This window comes from Chiloscyllium punctatum, chromosome 38 (genome assembly GCF_047496795.1).
Source record: "Chiloscyllium punctatum isolate Juve2018m chromosome 38, sChiPun1.3, whole genome shotgun sequence".
Taxonomy (NCBI): domain Eukaryota; kingdom Metazoa; phylum Chordata; class Chondrichthyes; order Orectolobiformes; family Hemiscylliidae; genus Chiloscyllium; species Chiloscyllium punctatum.
The window spans coordinates 53,971,964-53,990,348 of record NC_092776.1 but is presented as its reverse complement, the minus strand read 5'-3'; positions in this window follow the sequence as shown (position 1 = coordinate 53,990,348).

The window sequence follows — 18,385 nt, the reverse complement described above, 5'->3', positions numbered from 1 at the left end:
TATCCTTCACTGTGATGAGGAACCAATGCAGCATCTAATACAGTCACCACACTTAACTCCATTCAAAATTTTCCAGCTATTAAGGACGTTGCGGAATTACAGAATCGCCCATACCTTTTAAATGATGCGGTTTCCTCTGATGAAGCCTGTGGAAGTTGCCCTGTGATTTATTGAATTCCAGCTAACCACACATTGCCACCTCAGAGGGGAGATAAGTAATCTCTTGGTAATGTCACTGGTCTAATAATCTACATGCACACTTCCACTGCACTGGGGGCATGGATTCAAAACCCAGAACAAGTGCTGGTGAAATTTAATCTATATTTACCTCGTGAATAAAATTCTGGAATTACAGGTTTGTCCCTGTAATGGTGAACACAAAACTTTCCTGGTTTTTCTTTTATTCACTTGTGGGAGGTGGCCGTTGCTGCCTGGCCATAGCAGTTATTGCCCGTCCCTAGTTGCCCCTTGAGAAGGTTGGGGGTGAGCTGCCTTCTTGAACCGCTGTAGTCGATTTGCTGTAGGGTGACCCACAATGCCCTTCGGGAGGGAATTCCAGGACTTTGACTCCGCGGAAATGAAGGAACGGCAATTTATTTTAAAATCAGAATGACGGGCAGTTTGGAACTTGCAGGTGGCAATGTTCCCATGTATATGCTACTCTTGTCCTTTGAGACGACTGTGGTTGTGGGTTTAGAAGGTGGAGTCTAAGGAATTTGGTGAATTTGTGCAGTGCATCTTGCAGATAGTACACACTGCTGCTACTGAGTGTTGGTGGTAGAGAGAGTTGATGTTTGTGGATGTGGTACCAATCAAGCGGGTGCTGCTTTGTCCTGGATGGTGTCCAGCGTCTCGAGTGTTGTTGGAGCTGCACCCATCCAGGCAAGTGGGGAGTATTTTATCATATCTCTGACTTGTACATTGGTGGTCAGGCTTTGGAGAGTCAGGAAGTGAGTTACTTGCAGTGATGTTCCTGGCCTCTGACCTGCTCTTGACTATTGTCTCTTATTGGAGATGCTCATTTCCTGGTATTTGTGTAGCACAAATGCTATTTGCCACTTGTGAGCCATGCTGGATATCGTTGCATTTGAACACGGATTGCTTCGGTATCGGAGTTGTGAGTGGTGCTGAACACTGTGCAATCAATGGTGAACAACTTCACTTCTGACTTTATGATGGAGGGCAAGTCAGTGATGAAGCAGCTGAAATGGTTGGGGCTAGTATACCTCCTTGAGGAGCTTCTTGCAGAGATGTCCTGGAGCTGAGATGACTGACCTCCACCATGACCATCTTGCAATGTGCCAAGATGTGACTAACCAGCGGAGAGTGTGCCCTCATGATGCCCATTGATTCCAGTTTTACTAGGGTTCCTTGCTGCCACACTTGGTCAAATGTGACCTTAATGTCACTCTCACCTCATCTCGATTGTTGTAATAACATGTCTGCTTAGGTAATATTTTGTAAGGTTGCAAATCTGTTGTTCTTAGCCAGTCTATTATGTATGTGACTCCAGACCCACAGCAAAGTGGCTGATTCTTATCCTTAGCAATTGATGAAATGGCTGAAGTTGGAGATGGGCTTGAAGCACCCCTGCAGTCATGTCCTGGGGCCGATTTGATTCATCTCCAGCGACCATAACCATCTTCCTTGATGCTAGGTTTGTCTCCAACTGTTGGAAAGTTTACCCTCTGATTTTCGCTGACTTGGTGTAGAGGGCAATCACTCTCACTTCCCCTCTGCGATTCAGCTCTTTTGTCTATGCTTGGACTAAGCTCGTATCAGGCTGGAGTTCATAGGTTCCAGTGTAAGCCAAACTGAGTATGGCTGAGCATGTGTAAGTCACATTTGATAGCACTTTTGACCATTGATCTGCTGATGATTGAGAGTAGATGGTGGACAGCAGTTGACCAGATTAGATGTAACTGGACGATTGTCAGGTAGATGACAGTGTTGGAGCTGTACTGAAGCTGTACTGTCTTCAATTTGACAGCCTGGACTTGTCAGTGTCTACACAATATTTTTAGCATCAATACTACATGGAGTGAAGAGTGTCACCTGTGATGCTGCAGAGCTCAGGAGGAGGCCAAGATACACCATCCACTCAGTACATATGGCTGAAGACCGTAGCAAATGATTCAACCTTGTTTAAAGTGCTTGTCCCTTCACCCATCACTGATGATGTTTGTAAAGTCTTCCCATTTTATTGCTTAACTGCCATTCATGACAGGATTTGAAAAGTCGGCGAGCTTTGATCCTATCTAGTGTATCCCTAAGCTGTCTATCGAATCTGCCTTTGGTCTTTAGCATGAATGTGCTGTAGCTACACTATGTTAGAAGTTCTTGTACCTCTCATTCCTGCTACTACTCCTGACATACTTCCTGCACCTCTCATTAACAAGGACTGGCTCTCGGTTTTGTTGGTGATGGTAGAGTGAGGGATACACAGGGTAAGGGATTACAGTTTAGCAGCTGATACTCGGTTTTGTTGGTGATGGTAGAGTGAGGGATACACAGGGTAAGGGATTACAGTTTAGCAGCTGATAATTCACCATGCCCTATGGATATCCAGTTTTAGTGTTGCTAGATCTGTTCTGAATCTAGGAGAAAGTGGGGACTGCAGATGCTGGAGATCAGAGTCAAAACGTGTGGTGCTGGAAAAGCACAGCAGGTCAGGCAGCATCTGAGGAGCAGGAAAGTCAACATTTCAGGAATGGTGAAGGGCTTATGCCGGAAACATTGACTGTCCTGCTCTTCGGATGCTGCCTGAACTGCTGGGCTTTTCCAGCACCACACTTTTTGACTCTGCTGAATCTAACCCATTTAGGTCAGGGGTCACACATCACCAGGTTATAGATCACCTCTGATATCCATCTCAAACCTACAGACTCCCAGAACTACCTCGACCACACCCCCTCTCACTCACCTTCCTGCAAAAGTACTATCCCATATTCCCATTCCTCTGCCTCCGCTGCATCTTCTCCTGGGATGAGGCGTACCACTCCAAGACATCGCAGATATCCTCTTACTTTAGGAATCATAATTTATCTTCCTCAGTGATGAAGGATGTCCTCAACCATATCTCCTCCATCCCCCACACTTCTGCCCTCAAACCCTCTCCCAACAACAATAAGCATAGAGTCCTCTTAATCCTCATGTACCACCTCACCAACCTCCAAATCCAACATACCATCCTCCGACATTTCCGCCACCTACAATCAGACCCCACCACCAAACAAGTATTTCCTTCCCCAGCCCGTCCGCTTTCCAAAGGGACCACTCACTCTGTGACTCCCTCGTCAACTCCACGTTCCCCAGTAACTTCTCCACCACAGCTTGTACCTTTCCCTGTAACCAAAAGGGATGCAACACCTGGTCCCACAAACCGCCCCCCCACCCCCGCCCATCTCCATCCAGGGCCCAAAACAATCCTTTCAGGTGTGACGGGGATTCACCTGCACGTCATCCAATCTCATCTACTGCATCCATTGCTCCCGATGTGGTCTCCTCTGTATCGGGATGACCAAATGCAGACTTGGGGACCATCTGCGCTCTAAACACACTAACCAACCTGACCTTCCGGTTCCCATCCACTTTAATTCCCCTTCCCACTCCCCCAGGGACATGTCCATCCTTGGCCTCCTCCACTGTTAGAGTGAGGCCAAATGGAACATATTTTGCCTGGGAAGCCTCCAGTCCAATGGCCTCAACATCGACTTCACCAGCTTCAAAGTCCCTTCTCCCCCATCCTTACCCCATGTCAAGCACTCCCCCTCCTCCTTGCCTCTCTGACCTATTCTAACCTTCCTACTCCCCAATTCACTCCACCCTTCACACTGACCAATCACAATAACCCTACCTACATTCACCTATCACCATCCCATCTGCCTTCCCCCCAGCCCCAACCCCCTCCCTAGATTTACTTCTGGGGTCCCTCCTCCTCCTCAGTCCTGACAAAGGGTTTCGGCCCAAAATGTTGGCTTTCCTGCTCCTTGGATGCTGACTGACCTGCTGTGCTCCTCCAGCTTCACATCTATCGAGTCTGACTTGCAGCATCTGCAGTCCTTACTGTCTCCCACCAGGTTATAGTCCAACAGGTTTCTTTGAAATGACAAGCATTTGGAGCGCTGCTCCTTTGTCAGGTGAAGCGGTAGCATCGTGTTTGCCTTGGTGCTTTTTATTACAGTCTATCTATAAGGCAAAAAGGTCTGGGTTCAAATCCCCTTTTAGGGCCTGAGTTGACACTCCACATAGTGCTGAGGAAGTGTTGCACTGTCAGAGCAGCCGTCCTTTGGATGAAATGTTAGATTGATACCCATTTTGTTGTTCAGGTAGATGTACTGTAGTGAACACTACAACAATTAGTCATTTAATAATAATTAACTTGAGTGTTGCTGGAAAAGGGCAACCTTTGTCAAGTCTTTTCATCTTGCAGTCATCAGGATTATTTGCAAGAATACCAATTCATGGGGAAGCCAACATTATGCTATATGGAAGGAGGGCTTCAACAAAATGTATCTTTTTCAGCAACATGATGTTAATTATTAAATCTGGATCTGAAATGTATTAGATAAGGTTGAAGTGTAGAAGCTTGAGAAGCGATGTTATAGAAGTTTATAAAATAGTGAGGGGTATAGATAGAGTTAATGGTTGTTGTCTATTCCCTAGGAGGCACATCTTTAAGGTGAGAGCAGAGAGATTTAAAAAAGACTTGAGGGCAACGCTTTTACATGGAGGGTGGTTCGCGTGTGGAATGAACTTCCTGAGGAAATGGTGGATGCCGGTACATTTATGTTTAAAAGATATTTGGCCATGTGCATGACTAGGAAAAGTTTGGAGGCATATGGTCCAGGAGCAGGCAGGTGGGATTAGTTTAGTTTGGGATTATAGTTGGCATGCACTGGTTGGACTGAAGGTCTGTGCTGTATGTCTCAATAACTCTATAACTGATTGATTAAAATGTTCCAGCATGGGAACCATATTAGCAGTGACATCACCTGTGTCTGTTGAAGTTGTGGTTAGGCTGATGGCGTTTAATGTGGAAAAGTGTGTGTCAGTTACTTTGAAAAGAGAATGAGTGCTGTTTTGTACCAATTGAAATATTGAGCCATCTCAAAAACTATTGCTTTCCTTGTGTGTGGTGGCTTTAGGTGGAATGGAAGATTAGTCATTATTGAAGATATTTATAAATGATTGTAATCCTGTTTGTGTTTGAATTCTCTCTACATATTTTAACAGAAATACAGACGATATTGTTACAACATGACCACACCCCTAATAATTAAGATAGTGAAAATAAGGAAGTAACTTCCCAAGTCAAAAAGTAAATCTCAAGCAGACCTGACAAAACAAAATTATTTTGCACCATCGTTGTTAGTGTGTGCCGCTGTGCCCCCAGCTGTGGTGGGTAGGTCCTGCTGGTGTGTGTGTAAATGCCCAGTGTGATAACCTGTGCATTTACTAACAAACCAGGGTTCCAATAACTGCCCTTCCCATCCTATGACTCCCTTCCCAGCCCTGTCCCCTCCCTTCTGCCTCTTCCTACCACCAACCGAATTCATCCCTCCCATTGACCAACCAGGTCGTACCCTCTACCTGTCTTCACCTATTCCCACTTCACACCCGGCCCCCGCCTCCCCCTTTATCTGCAGCTCCCCCTACACCCACCCCCTGGTCTTGAAGAAAGGTTATACCCGAAACGTTGACTTCTCCCCCTCCTGGTGCTGCCTGGCTTGCTGTGTTCTCCCAGCCTCCTGCCTGTCTACTCTGGATTCCAGCATCTGCTGTTTTTTTGTCCCCAGCATGATAGCAGTGCCCGGGACGTTCCTGTAAAGTGTGGTTGTGTGAGAATCAGGCTGTTGCTTGACTAGTCTGTGGGTCAGCTCTCCCAATTCTGGCACCCAACCCCATGCTCATGAGGAGGTCGTTTCAGAGTGAATCGATCATCGTTTCATTGTTATTTCCAATGTCTTGGTCATCAAGTGGTCCACCCTTTTCATCATTTCTTTAGGAATATATCCAACTTCCTAATCCTTTTTGGTTAAAATTGTCATTAGATGGAGCCATTAGAAAGAGATGGAGCCTCACTCATATCATTGTTACCTGTAGATTCAACTATTTCCACGCAGTCCTGGTCAGTCTTCTATCCCCTGGAAACCAGATGTTATCCAAAGCCCTACTGCTTAGAACTTAACTCACAGACAGATCCACCTCTCACCGAGTTCCATTTCCATATCACCTCTGTGCTTGTCGATCTTAAAAGGATGGACCACTTGACACTTCAAGAGGCTGGTCATGATCTACACCAACTCCAGTTTCCCAGCCTGCCTCGATCCCCTACAATTTGCCTACCCATGTAGCAGGTCCATGGTGGATGCCATATCCCCAGCTCTGCACTCATTCCTGGAATATCTGGACAATGAGGACAGACTCTGCTCACCTTCAACACCATAATGCCCTCTCGGCTTATCTCAAAACTCCAAGACCTAGGTCTCAGTTCCACCCTCTGCAACTGTATCCTCAGCTTCCTGACTCACAAACTGCAATCAGTGAAGATAGCTAATTGCACCTTCTCCATGATAATACTTAACACTGGAGCTCCCCTAGGAGCATTCTAAGTTCTCTACTGTACTCCCTGTGCACCCACAACTGTGTTGCCAAATTGTGAACGAATACCATCTATAAGTTTGCTGACGACACCACCATGTAGGATGCATATGTGACAATGACGAGTCAAACTTCAGAAGGGATATAGAAGGCTTGGTGATGTGGTGCAATGGTAACAACCTCTCTATCGATGTTGGCAAAACTAAAGAACCGATCATTGACTTCAGAAAGAAAGGAGGAGAACACACCTCCATCTACATCAACAGAGCTGAAGTCGAGAGGGTTGAGAGCGTCAAGTTCCTAGCAGTGACAATAACTGACAACCTGTCTATAGATGTGACAGTCAAGGAGGCACAAGAATGCCATAAGGACCTTCACCAACCTCTACAGGTGCACAATTGAAAGTATGCTGTCTGGGTGTATAACGGTCTAGGATGGCAATTGCTCTGCCCAGGACCGTAGAAAATTACAGAGGATGGTAAGCACAGCCCTGGCCATCACAGAAGCCAACCTTCCATCCATGGACTCCATTTACACGGAAAGGCTGCCAACTTCATCAATGGCCCATCGTGCCCAGTAATGATCTTCTCCTACAACCTCTTCCGTCAGGCAGCAGATACAGAAGCCTCAACACACACACCAGCAGGTTCAGGAACAGCTTCTTCCTGACTATTATTAGACTGATGAATGGATTCTCTAGCCTCAAATACTGCTTATCTTGCTAACGCTAATCTTGCCTAGAGCATGCCCTGTGCAATGTAACCTGTATGCCTCTGTCTAAATCTTTTCAATCTGTACATCCTTGCTTACTATGATTTTCTTGTATTGTTCATAAACAAAGCTTAACATTGTATTATAGTATACATGACAATAAATCAAGAAATCAATAATTGGATCCTGGTCAAGCAGCTGTTCAAATATTCCTCCATGTCTTTGCAGCCATTCCTTGGGTCTGCCTCTTGCTATAAATCTCTCCAGCTGCACTACACTCTGACACAGCTGCGTTCCCAAATCTGGCTTCTTCCCTGCCCCTCCACCGTTGGTGGCCTTGGCTTCAGATGCTTGAACTCTAAGTTTCTGAATGCCTTTCCTACATCTCTCTGCCGCTCTGTCTTATTTCATTCTTTTATTTACAGCTTTAGGAATTTCATGGAGCCCCTTTCTCTCTCAAAGCCCATCTGCATGGCAACATGAATCCCATGGACATTGCCACCAGGTAGAAATAATGATTAGCGCCCTTGAGATCTGAGCTCTCTCTTATCTTGCAAGTAAATGTCCAGATCAAAGGTAACCATTCGCAATCTGATATCTCTCCACCACCATCTTGGGACTTCAGAGACTAGTTGTCGAAATACTGTGAACACAGATGTTATTGCTATTGAATTCAACTGTGAACATGTTACTTTTTCCAGGGAAAAGAAACAACTTGGACCTCCCTTTAATGCCTCCATCACCCAGGCATGTTGTAATGCAACCTTCAGAGCAGGTCATATGACCCTCTTCATTTCATCCTAAATTAAAGAGACTATCCCAAAACACAATGATCATATAAAAACCTCATACGCATGACATTAAACAATTTTCTTGTGAGGTTCCTAGGGATATTTTGTTATATTAAAGTGAGGGTTATAGTACTGATGGAGGTCACAGAAAGAGCAAAGAAAAAGCCAAAACTGGGAGCTCAACATTAAGTCTACCATCTTAAATTTGAGGTCTAATGCAGGTTATGGAGGACAGGAATAATGACGTGAAAACTTGATTGTAGGATTCAAACAGGACGTTGCATTGCACACGGACAAGAAAGGTGAGAAGATGTGCAAAGAACATTGGAAAAGAAGTTTTAGGATAGTCTTTCATTCCTACTTTTCTCAATCACATGTACTTCAATACTTGATTAACACTAATGGTCCAAGTGGATACAAAATTGACTGAGTGATAGGAAACATGGTCAAAGGATAATTATTGGGTTGGAGAAAGATTTGTAGTGGAGTTCCCTGAGGGGTAGGTATGGGGACCTATGCTTTTCCTGATATATATTCATGATCTAGGTCTTGATGGGCAGGGAGCAACTTCAACATTTGAAGTTGACATTAAACCTGAAAGAATTGTAAATTACGAGCAGGGTAATGTAGTACTCCAAAAGGATATTGACATGTTGGTGGAGTGTGGCAGATGATGTTCAATGCAGAGAAGTGTGAGGTGATGCGCTTTGGTCAGAAAAAACATTGAAAGATGGCATGAGCTAGTGGTTGTGAGCAGAGGGAGCTGGGTATATGCGTGTACAGATCACTGAAGGTGTCAGGGCAGGTGGAGACCTGAGCAGTAAATAAAGCAGTATTGTCAGCTTTATTAATAAGAGCATAGAGTAAAAATACAAGGAGGCAACTTGTACAAGACACTTGTTTGACTTCAGCTGGAATATTGTGTGCAGTTCTCAGCACCACAGTATCGGAAAGAGCACAGTGGTGATTTACATGAATTTGAGAAAAGATATTTTCACGCAGTGAGTAGATAGGTTCCTGACTACTCTGTTTGGAAATGTGATGGAGGCAGGTTCAGTTGAGGCATTCAAGGTGGTTATTTGGATAGAAATGGTTTGCGAGGATATAGAGAAAAGGCAGGAGACTGGCTTTAGGTTAAAGAGCTAGTGTAGGCTTGATGGGCCAAATAGCCTCTTTCTACACCATTTCTGTGATTATAGACTTTAGAGAAATTTATAAAATAAAGAGGGGTATAGACAGAGTTAATGACAGTTATCTTTTCCATAGGATGGGGGATCTCAAGACGAGGGGGCACATGTTTAAGGTGAGAGGAGAGAGATTTAAAAAAGACATGAGGGGTAAATGTTTACAGAGAGGGTGGTTCGCGTGGGGGATGAACTTCCTGAGCAAGTGATGGATACAGGCACAATTACAATGATGAAAAGACATTTGGATAAGTACATGAATAGGAAGGGTTTGGAGCGATATGTGCCAGGAGCAGGCAGGTGGGACTAGTTTAGTTTGGCATAATGGCTGGCATGGACTGGTTGGACCGAAGGGTCTGTTTCTGTGCTGTCTGACTCTATGACTCTAAGTTACAATGTCTACCTCAGTATTGAAAAAATTGCCTAAAGCTCTCATGTTTAATCATTGATTTATGTCGGCTTACTCATGTTTTATACATTAGAATATATCACTATTGCCTCAACGTCTCGGTTCGATAAGTTCTGCTGAGTTTTTCTGGCAATTTCTGTTTTTGTCTTCTTTTTCTGGTGTCCTCCATATTGATCGATGCTTTCCATGTCTTATGAATCTGAACTCCAAATCCCTCATGTCATTGCCCATCACCCAGTATTTTCCTTTAAAATTATAGTAATTATTATTTTTACATGATTGTGCAAGACTCAGTTACTGACATTGAATTCCATCTCCCACTTATTAATGGCTCTTCCTTCTAGCTATCTCTCGCACTCTAATGATCCCCTGCTTGTTAGCCTATTTCCTTTGTAGTTTTTTAAATATTCTGACTTTATTTTTTGACCTACCACCCATATTTGAACAATGTTATGCTTGTTCTGTTGGCTTTCATATCATTTTTAACTTTCTGAATTTGCCACAGTCCTCGCCTGAGAATTTTCCTTTCTCACTCTGTGTATTCTTAAGTAGCCCCCTTCAATGTCTGTGTCAACATCACTGCATCTGTACTGACCTCCCCCATTTTGCGCTTTTGCATCGGATAGCTGCCCTGGGATCTACATCTCTTTGATCTCCAGCCTCTGGTCTTCTCTTGATGCTCCTGCAGTTTCTGTACTGTATAACAAGGCTGATCTCACAACTGTTCCTCACCTGAACAAAATCAGAAATTGCTGGAGAAACTCAGCAAGTCTGGCAGCGTCTGTGCCGAGAAAGCAGAGTTAACGTTCCGAGTACAGTGACCCTTCCTCAGGACTGAAGAATTTTTTCCAGCAATTTCTGATTTCCAGCATCTGCAGTTCTCTGTTGTTTTTGTTTCTCTCTCCCTATTCTGGTAAACGTGTTAAATTGAATATTTGATCCCCCTCATTAATGTTACTAAATCCTTCCTTTCAGCCCATGTCTGAAGTCATCGAGAAACAGCATTTGCAATACAAATATGAATGATAGAATCCTTATGGTGCAGAAAGATCCATTCGGCTCATTGAATCTGCACTGACACTCTAAAGGGCACCTATCGAGACCTCTACCTTAGCCCCATAACTCTGATTTCCCATGGCCAATCCACCTAACCTGCACATGTTTGGATTGTGGGAGGAAACTGGAGCACTAGGCAGACACAGGGCGAATGTGCAAACTCCACACAGTTGCCTGAGGGTTGAATTGAACCCAGATCCCTGGTGCTGTGAGGTAGCAGTGCTAACCACTGAGCCACATATGAGGGCACATATTTTCTGCATTTTGCAGCTTGCAGATTCCTTCCCAATACAACAGCTGAAAGGGGTGGATGTTTGAATCACAGAAGCTAAAAATCCCCAATTTTTTTTTTGATTTGAATCAGGGGAATATGGTATTTGTTCCTGGCCTAACACCATCAGTTGGCTGATGGACTGGGAATGCTCCCTGCATTACCTCAGTTCCAAGCAAAGAGGGCACCCTTCCATGTTGCATTAGGCGAAAAACCTGCAGATGCTAGAATCCAAAGTAGGCAACAGGCAGGAGGCTGGAAGAACACAGCAAGCCAGGCAGCATCAGGAGGTGGAGAAGTCAGTGTTTCAGGTGTCACCCTTCTTCAAGACAGGGGGTGAGGGGTAAAGGAAGCTGCAGATAAAGGAGGGGGTCAGGTAGGGTTTTGGACAGGAAGAGGTGGGGGGGGTTGAGGTAGGGATAGGTGAACACAGGTAGAGGGTATGACCTGGTTGGTCGATGGGAGGAATGAATCTGCTTGGTAGCTGGAAGGAAGGGTCGATCGGAGGAATGGAAGGGAGGAGGAGGGGCTGGAAAGGGAGTCAGGGGATGGGAAGGGAGGTTATTTGAAATTGGAGAACTCAATGTTGTGTCCTCTGTGCTGTAGGTTTCCCAGGCAGAAGATGAGTGTTGTCTCAGCTCCATCCAGAGCCCCAAACAGTTCTTTCAGGTGTGCCTCTCCTCCAACCTAGATTACTGTAATCGGTGTCTCCGGTATGTGGTCTTCTCTATATTAGGGAGACCGAAGGTAAATTAAGAAAACAGTTCACCAAACAAATCAGCCGGGCCTGTAGGGGCTGACGGGACCTCCCAGTCACCACCCATTTTAATTCCCTTTCCTACTCCCTCTCCAACATGACCACCCTTGGCCTCCTCCATTGCCTCAACGAACCAAACCGCATATTGGAGGAACAATACCTCATCTTCCACCTGGGCAGCCTACAGGCCAGAGGACACAACATTGAGTTGTCCAATTTTAAATAACCTTCCTTCCCATTCCCCGACTCCCTTTCCAGCCCCTTCTCCTCCCTCCATTTCTCTGATCAACCCTGATGAAGGGCCTATGCCCGAAATGTCGACTCTCCTGGTCCTCGGATGCTGCCTGACCTGCTGTGCTTTCCCAGAACCACACTCTTGACCCCCTTCCTTCCAGCTACCAATCAGATTCATCCTTCCCATTGACCAACCAGGCTGTACCCTCTATCTGTGTTCACTTATCATGACCTCTCCACACTGCCCCTCTCCCCACCCAAAACCCACCCTCATTCTCCCCTTTACCTGTAGCTCCCCTTACCCCAACCCCCTAGTCCTGAAGAAAGGTTACACCCGAACTCCGCCTCTTATACTGCCTGGCCTGCTGTGTTCTTCCAGCCTCCTGCTTCTCCACCTTCCATATCTAGCAAGTCATGCCATTCAGCAGAAACTGAGAGTTGACTCACATACAAGGCTGATGTTGAGAGTGCCCCTGGAGGCCCTGGTTAACGTTAAGTTAACACAGGTTCAAATCCCACCAGCACTGCTGTTTATTCGAAATGAAAAAGAAATTTAATAAAACCTGGAAATGCCCTCTGAAGTGGCCACTGTCATACCAACAGTTCAAGAAGGTGATTCACCAGCATCTTCACAAGGGTAGTTAGGGCTGAACGACAAATGTAGATCTCATCACTGATGCCAACATCCCATGAAAAGATAAAGAAAAGAATAACAACTCTACATAACAATCTTTGCCTGATACCTGAAAATGACGGTTCAAATGACTGCCTATCCTGCTCCTTCACAATCGGCACTTGTTGTCCAGATATCCTTCACTTACCATCATTTGAGGCACACATAATCGAAAACAAAAACAAATCTATGTGCAAATGCAAGAAACCATGAGAAAAACAACAACATTTTACAGTCCACCAAGTGCAGCATGCTGGTATTGAATTTGTCAACAAGAAACAGAATTGGCTATTTCTAACTTTGTACACTGCAGAGGTGTTACCTGCAATTTGTCACATCTCTTATGAGAGCAAGTGAGTGGGCAATGTTTATTATCAGACAACAACAAATAGTTCCTGTGGAGCTCTGAGGTCAAGAGCAAAATAACCTTCTAATAGCAAAGAAAACATTTAACTCCTCAACAGCCAAAATATAAACTGTAGCTCTATCTCCCTGTTACCCCCAAAAGAATTAATTAGGATGGCACAGTGAAAAAGATGCTGAAAATAACTTGGAGAAATTTGATCTGTTGGAACACTATGTAATAATTGTCCTAAAACCAAGCAATGCTGGGAGCATTCGTTGGTCTTTGTGGAGAGAGAAAGAGTTAATGTTTCCCATAGTGTGCTGAAGCATTAACCCTGCTTTTCTCCCCGGGACTGCTGCCTGATCTGCTCGACATTTCCAAGGTTTTTGCTCTAAGTATTTTGCTTTGGCTGCAGCGTGTATAGTTTTCTGCCTGTGTGTAATTTTACAAGTGAAAGACAAATCTTTGGTGGGTTAAAATGTGATACTCTGCTTGCTGCCTTCTCTGAGTATCGTCCAGGAGATCAAGCAGTTCTTCACTGTGTGATCTTGGAGTTGACGGTTGTTGGACAATCTTGCGAAATTTTATCCCACTCTCAACCCATCTAAGACAGCAAGGTTCAAATCAGAACCTTCAATCTGGAGGGGCTTTGCTTTTGGGAACTGTATTTTTGTTTTGTGTACAACGTGATAGAAAATAGTCCAGCAGGTTAATAAACAGAATTAGTTAGAAGGCATACTAAAGAAACAAATTACAAATTGATTGACATGACCTTTGTTGAATAGTAATCAAAATGCAAACTGAAGATCCACACTCCATGGTTAACTTAAGGAGTTAAAAGTAATAGCAAACCTAAACAAAAAACATATAATTGTACAACGATGGGTAGCAGGTCAGAAGATCGTGACAACGTTATGAGTTGGAGAGTGCCATATCTTTCTCCTAGTCCAATCACCCCGCCTCTCATAGAACCATAGAAGATAGAGGCAGGAGTAGGCCATTTCAGCCATCAAGCCCGTGCTGCCATTCAATACGATCATGGCTGGTGGTTGAGTTCAATAGCCCTAATCACACCCGACCCTCATATTCTTTAATCACTTTCTTTACCTCCTTGTTGAAAACACTTAATGTTTTGGTGTCAACCACTTTTTGTGGGAACAAATGTCATTGGCTCACTGCTGTTTGAGTGAAGAAAATTCTCCTGATCTCTGTCCTAAAAGATTTGTCCTTTATCCTTAAACTTTGACCCCTGATTCTGGACTCTCCCACCATTGGATACATCCTTCCTGCATCGAACCTGTTAGAATTTTCTAGATTTCTCTGAGATTTCCCCCCTCATGCTTCTAAACTCCAGTGGGTACTATCCTAACTAACTCAATTTGTCCTCATACAACAGTCCCACCATCCCAGGAATCAATTTGGGAAGCCTTTGCTGCACTCCCGCAATAGCTAGATCACCCTTGTCACTCCAATTTAAATGCTTTACCCAGTTACTGATATGGCCAGTTATACACTTTATCTATGGTAAGTTTCAGAATGAAAAGATCCATCAACCAGGTTTCAATAATATGTAATAAAAGGAATGATTTAATAAAACAACCAGACTTGTTCAATAAAGATGCAATGCAGATTAATGCCCTGTTTGAAATATGGAAATATAAGTATTTACCCTTTTAAAGAACACCATATGCATAAAAGTTAAAGAAACTCTACAAAAGTTAACTTTGGAAAATGAATGTTGGCCAAAATAGCTTATCCTTGGTAGGTAAGAGTTAAAATATGAAATGTTCTGGAATGCTTTCAGTTAAGGTTTGCTGGTACAAATGTAGAAAGGTCACGAGAGACAGATAAATGTTACTAGACACATCAATCTCTTCAAATGTAATCTGTTCAGAATTTCAAAATGAAACTTCGTAAAAACCTTTCAGGAAGAATAGTCGTTTCATTTTTTGTTTCACACACAAGCTGTGGTAACTTTTCAACTCTGACACAGATCCTTAAAAGAGTCTCTGAGAAAGACAGCAGAGGCTGAACTGGAGATTGTGTTTCTTCACAGGTAATACCCCAACGTAGCTCCAAACAATCTCAAATAGATGCTCTCCTGACTGCAGAAACACATATATGATTACAGTAAATATCCCACCAAGGAACTTTAAATAAAAGGATCAGATACCTCCTATGTACTCTAAATGTACCAATTTTCAACAGCCTTTAAACATGAGCAGTCACAAAAACACCTCTGAAAGAAAACCAAAACAACTGTGAAAGCTGTAGATCAGAAACAAAAGCAGAACTTGGTCGGGCATCTGTGGAGAGAAATCAGAGTTAACGTTTTGGGTCGAGTGACCTTTTCTCAGATCATATAAAAGAAGCCTCTTCAAAACAACAGAATATTTTTAAACATCACTGTAAGATTAGAGTATGAGAGAAAGCTAGCTAGAAATATAAAGACAGATGGTAAGAAATGCAATATGTATTTAGAAAATCAGAGAGTTAACAAAGTGGGTCATTTGTCCTAAAGAAATTAAATAGAGAATTAAGAAGGGAAAATAAGGAGCTGGCAGGTGAATTGAGCAGGTATTCTTCATTGGTTGTCATTACCGATGATGCAAGTAACAATGTAGAAATAACTATAAATCAGGAAATGGAAGGAGGAAGGAAATCAAGGAAGTGGTACTCAGTATGTTGTAGGTGAGGTCCATCATGAACAAGTCCCAGTTCATGATGGACCTCATCATCAGGTCTTCAAAGAAATGGCTAGTGAAATATTGATACAGAGCTTTTATTTTTCCAAAATTGACTATAGTCAGGATGGGTCCATTTAATTGGAGAATAGCAATTCAAACTCCTTTATTCAAATAGAAAGGGGAAGAAAAAGCAAGAAACTACAGGGTAATTAGCTTCACATCTGTCAAAAGAAAATTGTTAGAAGGTATGGTTCGAGATGGTATAGCAGGGCAGTTGAAGAGGTTAAAGGTGATCATGCAGGATTGACATGGTTTTCTGAAAGGGAAATCATACTTAACCAGTTTATTAGAGTGCTTTGAAGAAATCACAAAGATAAAGCAGTGGATGGTCTGTACTTAGATTTCTAGAAGATTTCTGTCTCAACACAGATGATCGCAAAAAATGAAGCTAATGATGTCGGGTGCACCATAACAGCATGGATAGAAGATTGGCCATGCCAACTGGAAATAGAATAAACAGAACATTTTCAGTAGGGCAAAATGTAACAGATGATTGGCCACAGGATGCAGTGCTGAGACCTCAACTGTATAAGACTAATATAAGTGACTTGGATGAAGAGACAGAAGGTATGTTTGTTAAATTTGCTGGTGATATAAAGATGGATAGGAAAGTAAGCTGTGAAAATATTTAAGGTGGGTACAAGGGGATATAGATAGATTAAATGAGTAAGCAAAGATCTGAATTTAATGTCAGCAAATGTGAAATTGTCCATTCTGGCAGGAAGAATGAAAAAAAGAAGCATTTCAACGCTGAGATATTGCAGATCTCTGATATGCAGAATGATTATCGGTATCCTAGTGTATTCATCACAAAATGTTAGCATACAGGCATAGCAGGAAAGGTAATAGAACGCTATCGTTTATTGTGAGAAGAATTGAATATAAAAGTAGTTATACTTCAAACATAACTGAAGGTTTGATTACATAAGGAAGAATGCACTGTAATGGCAACAGTACAGAGAAGGTTTATTAGATTGATACCTGGAATGAGTAGTCTTTTTTAATGAGAAATGTTTGAACAGGTTAGGCTTGTATTTTCTGGAGTTTAGAAGTCTAAAAGGGAGCTTGATTGAAACATATAAGATCCTAACGAATCTTGACAGGGCAGGTATGGAAATGATGTTTGAATTTAGGATTAGGGTTCATTGTTTAAAAAGAAAGGACTGCCCATTTAAAATAAGGGTTATCCATTTTTTGATAGAGATAAGGAGGGTCTTGAGTGTTTGGAATTCTTTCCCTCAAAAGGTAGTGGAAGCAGGGTGCTTGAATATTTTTAAAGCAGAGAGATGGACTTTTGATACGCAAATGTTTTGAGAGGCAAGTGCCAATGTAAAAGAAGCAGTTCAATCATGATCAGACTGAACAGTGCAGCAGGCTCTTAAAGCTGAGTGGCTTATAGTTTGTACCTTTATAGGGCATGTGGCAGATTAACACCAGACCTTTCAGTTCTGTCTGTTCCTAGAGAATGAGGTGAGATGGTGTTGTCATCTCAATGAGCCAAACCTTGGTGATTCCTCCTTAAAGATTGGTTGACCTTTTGGATAGCCTGGGAAACTAGGCCAAGTGCAAGTCATACCTTCACTGTCTGTTTTATATTAAAAACATAGATAGCCCATCTCAGAATATTATGGGTGCTCGTTGGATGCTGCTTGAACTGCTATGCTCTTCCAGCACCACTAATTCAGAATATTATGGTCCTGTCACAAAGCAGACATGGTACAACCCTGTAATGGTTGGATGTGAAGTTGTGGTACTGTGCTAACCTGAGGTCAATGTGTATTTTCAGAATCAGGCTGTCCAATGGATGGAGTTTGCATTGAAATCGAACCAAGTTTGGATTGGGTCACTAATTAGTTCAGATTTGCCCTGATGCCAATTCCTGCCAGACCTGTGGTTTACATAAAACTAAAGAAGATTGAAATACTTCTGTACTAATTTATTAAGTTGCGAACGCCGTTTATGAAAAACTGACTTTGAACTGTCTCCGTTGGCTTGCCAATCAAGCCAACTCATGCGAAGTCTTCACATCACTTCATCTCCTGCATTGCATCAGGAATTGAGGAGTTAAGCCCAGTTGAAACAGACTTGTTGAACCACTAACAACAGCCACAGGCGATGTCCCTTTTGAGCTTGAAGGTAACTATGATCAAACAGATAAGCAGAACTACCTGTCGCAGATGGAATGTGTTGTGTTAGCTAGATACTGGTATTGGTTGTTTTCAGATTGTCAGTGGTTTGAGAGATTCTGGCAGCTGTAAGGTAAGATCTTTTGAGCTATCTTTCCCCTGAACAGCGTTATCGCTTTAAGTGAGGCGTGGTGACTGATTCTATTACAATAATTAATTATTAATACATCGGATGTGACTTGTCATTTTATTGATATTTTCAGAGTCATAAAATTACAAGTTCAACTGATTATAAATTGTTTGTACATGTACCTTTTGCTTTTCCTGATGATAAGTACTGAAGATTATTTACAAATGCTTATGTCTCAGTTACTCTGCACCAAGTTTTGAAAATAGAATGCAAAGTATTTCCATTTATGAAGTGCCTTTTCAGTCAACAAAGTACCTTTGAAATATTATTGTGATGAAGTAAGCACA